The 6000-nt window shown below is 40.5% G+C and overlaps 1 protein-coding gene across 1 annotated transcript in view; it reads right to left on the reverse strand.

The window, feature by feature from the left end:
* Nucleotides 1-6000, reverse strand: part of cdkal1 (CDK5 regulatory subunit associated protein 1-like 1) — a 218201-nt gene that overhangs the window by 102541 nt on the left and 109660 nt on the right. The window lies entirely within an intron of this gene.

The following is a 6000-nucleotide window of genomic DNA, read 5'->3' on the forward strand; positions in this document are numbered from 1 at the left end:
GGCTTTAGAACACACCACAGCACCGAAACTGCTCTTATTAAAACATTGTTTGATACGACGTTGGCGTTATGATCATTCTGTCTTTTCTCTGTGAAGCACTTGATGTACGTGATTTCATTGCTGTAAAGCACATTGAGCTGTATTTCTTGTGTGAAAAGTGCTATCCAAATAAAATGCACGATTCTGTTATTACTATTACTGCTGTCAGTGAATGAAAAGCCAACAGAGCGAAACCTGGGGGAGCATTTTGATTCAGACCTGTGTTTTGATGGTCAAATTAATAAGCCAGCTTTCTATTGCTGTATGAATTTTTCTTCAGTTTAGGGGTTGTGATTCTTGCCACACTGGTCAGCCCAAGCACCAAAGCTCCCCCACCTTCACAGCAGCTTCTTAAATATTATTATTCATCTCTTGATGTCATTGCCTAAATGCTCCAAGGCTTTGGCGGAACCCAGCTCATGACAGTCACTGACAAGTATTAAAAATACCCGTCTTATAAACATGCTTTCCAGGAATGTGAAGGTCACATACAGCAAGAGGAGACGATCTACCGGCTTCATGCTAAATTAGAGCAATGCTCACTGCTAGGGCTTAATGATCGAACTGTCATTTGGCTGTAGGTCTGGAAATGGTTGAGTGTCTGCTTAAGACATGTGTTAAGACATATCCTATCACGCAGGCACACAAAAATACGTTTGCAATTGTAGGGGCACGAACACACAGACACGCAAACACACAGAAAACCACACAACCATCATTATCATTAGCTGTGCAGAGACAGACAGAAAGATGCATGTGGTCATTCAGAGAGCAAAGATGGTGTTTGGCTAATTGGACCCTGTGTGTGTGTGTGTGTGTGTGTGTGTGTGTGTGTGTGTGTGTGTGTGTGTGTGTGTGTGTAAAAGAGAGAACGAGCAAAAAAAAAAAAACCTATGTGTTTAAAGGCGTGCACAGGCCAGACAGATTAAAGATGATGACAGTTTAATTGTCCAGAGTGAAAGAGTTTCCAAAGCTCATCATCATTGACATTAAGATCCACTAATGATTTCTGGAGCCACCCTCGTCTAAAAACGCACATCAAAAGCATCCATCAATCACACGTGATCAGATTTAAAGGCTAACACACACACACACACACACACACACACACACACAACGCGAGAAATCATTCAGGATGTGACTTTCATATGCTTCAGTGTGCAATTAATCAAAAGCATATTTCAGCTCGGTCCAACACTCAGTAAAAGCCTGAGTTCTTTAAATGTTCCTCATCGTGCTTTCACTCATTCAATTGATTTGACTTCCAACCCGTGTACTGTTGTCCGCTGAACAGCTTCACTGGAGGACCCAGAGGTCAAGCTCTATGCAGAGACGTGTTATCATCAGCTAACATTGATTCATAATGAAAGCATGTCGCTGTTTAGCAACATTAATACCATGGTTGATTTGCTGCAGTATTTTTTCAACATAATCTGTGTCACATTGCTCAGCTTTTTAGCCTGAAGGAAGGTGGTGACAGCAAATTCCCAGAGCAGCTAATGTCAGCTTGTTTGGGATGGATTATACCAATCTCTCTGACAAGATCTCACCCTTGTCTGCATCATCTGCATCATCTGCATCCCAGGAGTCAATATATTCCTACCACCATGACACCAGCAGCATCACTTTCCATCCCACAGCTCTGTCCTACAATAATATTGGCCAAGTGGTCTCTTAATACAGGGCCAGAGCTGCATTAAACTGGCCTAGGAGCTAAATTGGTTCCTTCCAAAACAACATTCCTGTGATTCCACACACATAATGCTGCCAAGCGAGGGCAGCATGTGCATTGTCTGCTATTAAATACCTCTTGTGATGCCTGTGTTAATTATGTTTTGAACTGGGCGATGCTTTGGACAAGTCTCAGGTGTTTACTCAAGGCCACAGACATACAGAGATCTCCAGATAAACTCAATAACCTGCCCAGTAATTTGCCCCTTTGGCCCGCTTCTTGGTCCCTTTTGAATTAGGTGTGCCAGCGGTGTTGTTGTTGGCCAAAGACACAGAGAAGGTGTCCGTTTCATCAGGAAATGTAAGCTCGCTCTCCTTCTCTATCTACTCTCGTACACATTACACAGCTGCTTCCTCTAGTTTCTGGTGTGTGTGCAGTGGAGAGAGGGCCGCGGTGGATGAAATGTGTAGTAGGCATGTCGAGATTACTACAAAAAACTCATCACCACAGGAGTACACTGCAGAGAGAAATTTGTTAATTGAATAATTTTTGACTGATTACTTTTACTTTTTTAATATTGTGTTTACATTTGTAATAATTGTGAAAATGAAGGCCTTTAAACATAATAAGCCAAATGGTGAAGCAGAGTGTGTGCACCAGTTTAAGATACATTGTTTGTAGCTGACAAAGGGAGAATTTCAACATATCAGTATAATGCTAGTATTAATTTTAGCTTATTACCTGGAAAATAAAAGTTACATCACTTGAAATAAATTCAGTAAGTTTCCAGTCTGCTTTGACTTGTGTGTGTTCATATCATGAACCCTTCACCAAATCCCTCTTTTGCACGTCATCTTATGATGCAGTTTGATGTCGGATCAGTTATAAACAAGGGTGGAGAGCCGGACACTTTTCCTAAAAGCTATTAACAGTCACTGAACTCTGACACAGCAGCGGAAACACAGCGCAGGGAGGAGGGAACGAAACGCCACATGGAAAGAGGGCAGGACAGGGAGATATTAAAGATGAAAATTAAAAAAAGACTTGTGCCGTTTGGGTTTGAGCTGTCAGGGGTTGGGCTGTCGTCAATCAGAGAGCAGTGCTGTAGTCCATTTTATTGCACACCACCCATACTAATCAATACAGTGCAGGCATTCACACATAATCGAGAGCAAAAGACTGCGAATGGCTTGCCATAATGAAACCTCCTGAAACAAATTATTGTAAGCCACACGAGACTTTAACAACTGAGGGAATTTACTACTTTTATTTACTTATTTTATGTTCATGTTGTTATGTTTCTGGACATGCTGCATATCTTTTTGTTTTCGGGAAAATCTGCTCGATTATTGCTATTCAGTCATATAAAGTATGTCAAAATTGCTGCAAATTGAGGCATTGGAGTGTAAAACGTCAGAGTAGTTACTGCGACTGCAGGTTAATTGTCTGAAATGATTGGCTTAGAGCTGTGCATGTGACCCACGATCATGTCTTTAGTCGAATGCCTGTGCCCAACAAGTAGCATGGTTTGTAGCCTGGGCCCTGTCCTTGGTCACGGTGGCCGAGGGGTCATAGCATCTCATATTTGTGAAAATGAACGGCTGAGGTGAAAGTTCTGCCACAAAACTGTATTGTTATGTATCCTTGCAATTTTGAAGTGGATATATGGAAATCCTGGAGCTTTCTTAGTGGGTATAAAGTGGATAACTGCATCACATAGGAATGAGTTGGAGGGAGACGGAGTGAGAGAGAGGAAACAGCTGTGTGTATGTCTGAGCTGCATTTGTCTCTGTCCAAGAATAACACCATCAGCATGTCTGACAAATGCCGTACACGTTTCAAACAATCATCACTCCAGCTCTCTGCCAAACGCTTGCTGTCTGTGTCGACGTGTTTTCCGAACTGAAGCCTTCTAAACTGAACTGAAAACAGAGTTTAAAGTGTGGTGGATCTGTTGGTTGTCTTTATGTCTTCATGATGAATTCAGGTCAACGTCTGCTTTGTGTATATTTTTCAGTGCAAATGTCACCACCTTATGGTCTCGATTTTCCTCTAAATGTTCATAAGAGTAAGAAAAAAGACAAAAGCAAATAATCCAAAGCAAAAGTCTGGAGAAAAAAAATGAGAAACATACCAAGGCCCAACCCAGAATTCAAGAACAAGGCGCGAATACCTCCTACTGAGAACAAATTTCATCCACAGGAGAAGGACAGAAGAAAACTGGTGGCTTTGGTTTGTGTTGGTTATGTCACCTAATCCATTTTAGACTGATCTTTTTGGGATTTTCAAAAAATAAACGGAATAAGGAGTGAAAAGCAACATCTAAAAATGCTTATTTTGTAGTTGTGTCTTCATTAAAATCATACAGGAAGCTCAAATCTAACTTTTTATAACAAATTTGCTACAATGTCCAACTTGTGAGATGCAATTCTGTGTTGATCTTCAGTATTGGCAAAGATATTTCAGCTTTTACTCATTCATCATCACTAACATGAAACTATTTCCAGGTTAACAATGCCAACAGTATAAGGTGCAGTGCATAAAATCACAGACAGCAGGCCTCTGTGCATTATGATACTGTTTACATATACAGTATAATTTCTTATGGCCCTGTGTCCCCGCTCCGCCTCTGGATAAAAGGATGAGAAGAGTGGGAGGAGGAGAGAGATGAGGGCTTTGAAGTGGCTGCTTTGAAGAAGCATGACAGAACCAATTGATTCAGGTGATTGGGAGCTTTAGTAAAAGCCACTACTGTTGAAACAGTAAAAGAGTCTTAAATCATAAATGAGACACACAAGCAGCCCGACATGACCACACATTTTCATGTCATGCTTCTTTCTATTAGTTGGTATGTTCTGGCTCTGATTCCTTGAGTTGCACATGTGGAAATATAAAATCAGTACAGCTGACTGGCTATTTGTTCAACTGTTGGAAACAGTAGTGTAAATGGAAGAAATACAGTTTTTTAACACTTTTTACGCATAAGTGCATGCTTACAACTGTGTTTCTGTGTGTGTACTGAATGCTTGTGTCTAAGTCTGTGCTGCATGTGGATTGTGTACATCAATACACACACTGTAAGCTCTCCTTCTATCCCTACCGTACACAAGCGGGTTCAGTTTCCCTGCTTATCTTAATCTCTTTGGCATGATATACGTTTTGATTGGCTGCCACAAGCTATAATGTTGAACAGATTATAGATTAGATGATCCTGTTAAACTGCATTAAAACCCTATTCTCCATAACACCAGTCAACATATGGCTAAACATGTTACTGTACATACATGGAGAAAGAGAGAGCGTGAAAGACAGAAAGAGAGGGAAATGGTGAAAATGCCTCAAGCTCATGGAAATAAAAATCTGTTGGTACTTTAACTTGAAACAAATGTTCTTAAACTGAAAATTATACAGTACATCAATACTGGTCAATTATAGTTTATTGTTTAATAGACCTTAACGTGACAGCCTGAAAGTCTTGATATATGTCTACTGCCCTTGGGCTGATATAACTCAAAATATACACACATACACACACACCATCATGCAATCATGGCAGCTTAATGTATACCAACATGCTTAGCTATGTGTTGCTTTGTGTCATGGAAAATAAGGATTTAATGCAGTATAATAGGATCATCTTTATGTGCATGTAATCTGTAATCTATTAAAGAGTGCCCCGCTTCAAGCAATCAGATTGTGCATGAACTACAGCAATAACATCTTAGATCCCTTTGAGCATATTCACTCTTTAACTCAATGACTGAACAGATCTCATGAAATACTTAGGACCTTAAAAAAAAATAATAATAAAAAAAAAAAAAAAAAACAGCCCGAGAGATTTGAGCTCTCATAACTTTCACCAAGCTCTCTGACCTTAATCAGCTTGATAGAGCTACGGCTTGTTCACAATCATCATTAGGTCAGGTAACGCAGATTTGAAATCTTCGTAAACACTCTGACTCCTCAAACCTCATCCCAACAGTCAGCAGCCGTGGGCTCCTCTGAGCAGCTGCCTGGCAGTCCAGACGATTAAAATAATTGATGCACAAAGCAGGAGAAGGCTATAAGAAGAAGAGCGCAAAGTGTTTTCAGGTAGCCTGAAACATTACAGACTAATTACATCAGTCTGTAATGTAATTAAGAAATGGCAGTTAACAGGAACAGTGGAGGTCAAGCTGAGGTCTGGAAGACGGAGAAAACTTTCAGCTCGTTGGGTTACTTGAACAGCAGCGTTAATAACGTGCGTGCTGCAGTTTGTTCTTCAGAGGACATTCAGGGGTCTATCACTG

The sequence above is a fragment of the Chaetodon auriga genome, chromosome 8, assembly GCF_051107435.1.
Source record: "Chaetodon auriga isolate fChaAug3 chromosome 8, fChaAug3.hap1, whole genome shotgun sequence".
NCBI classification, from domain to species: Eukaryota; Metazoa; Chordata; class Actinopteri; order Chaetodontiformes; family Chaetodontidae; genus Chaetodon; species Chaetodon auriga.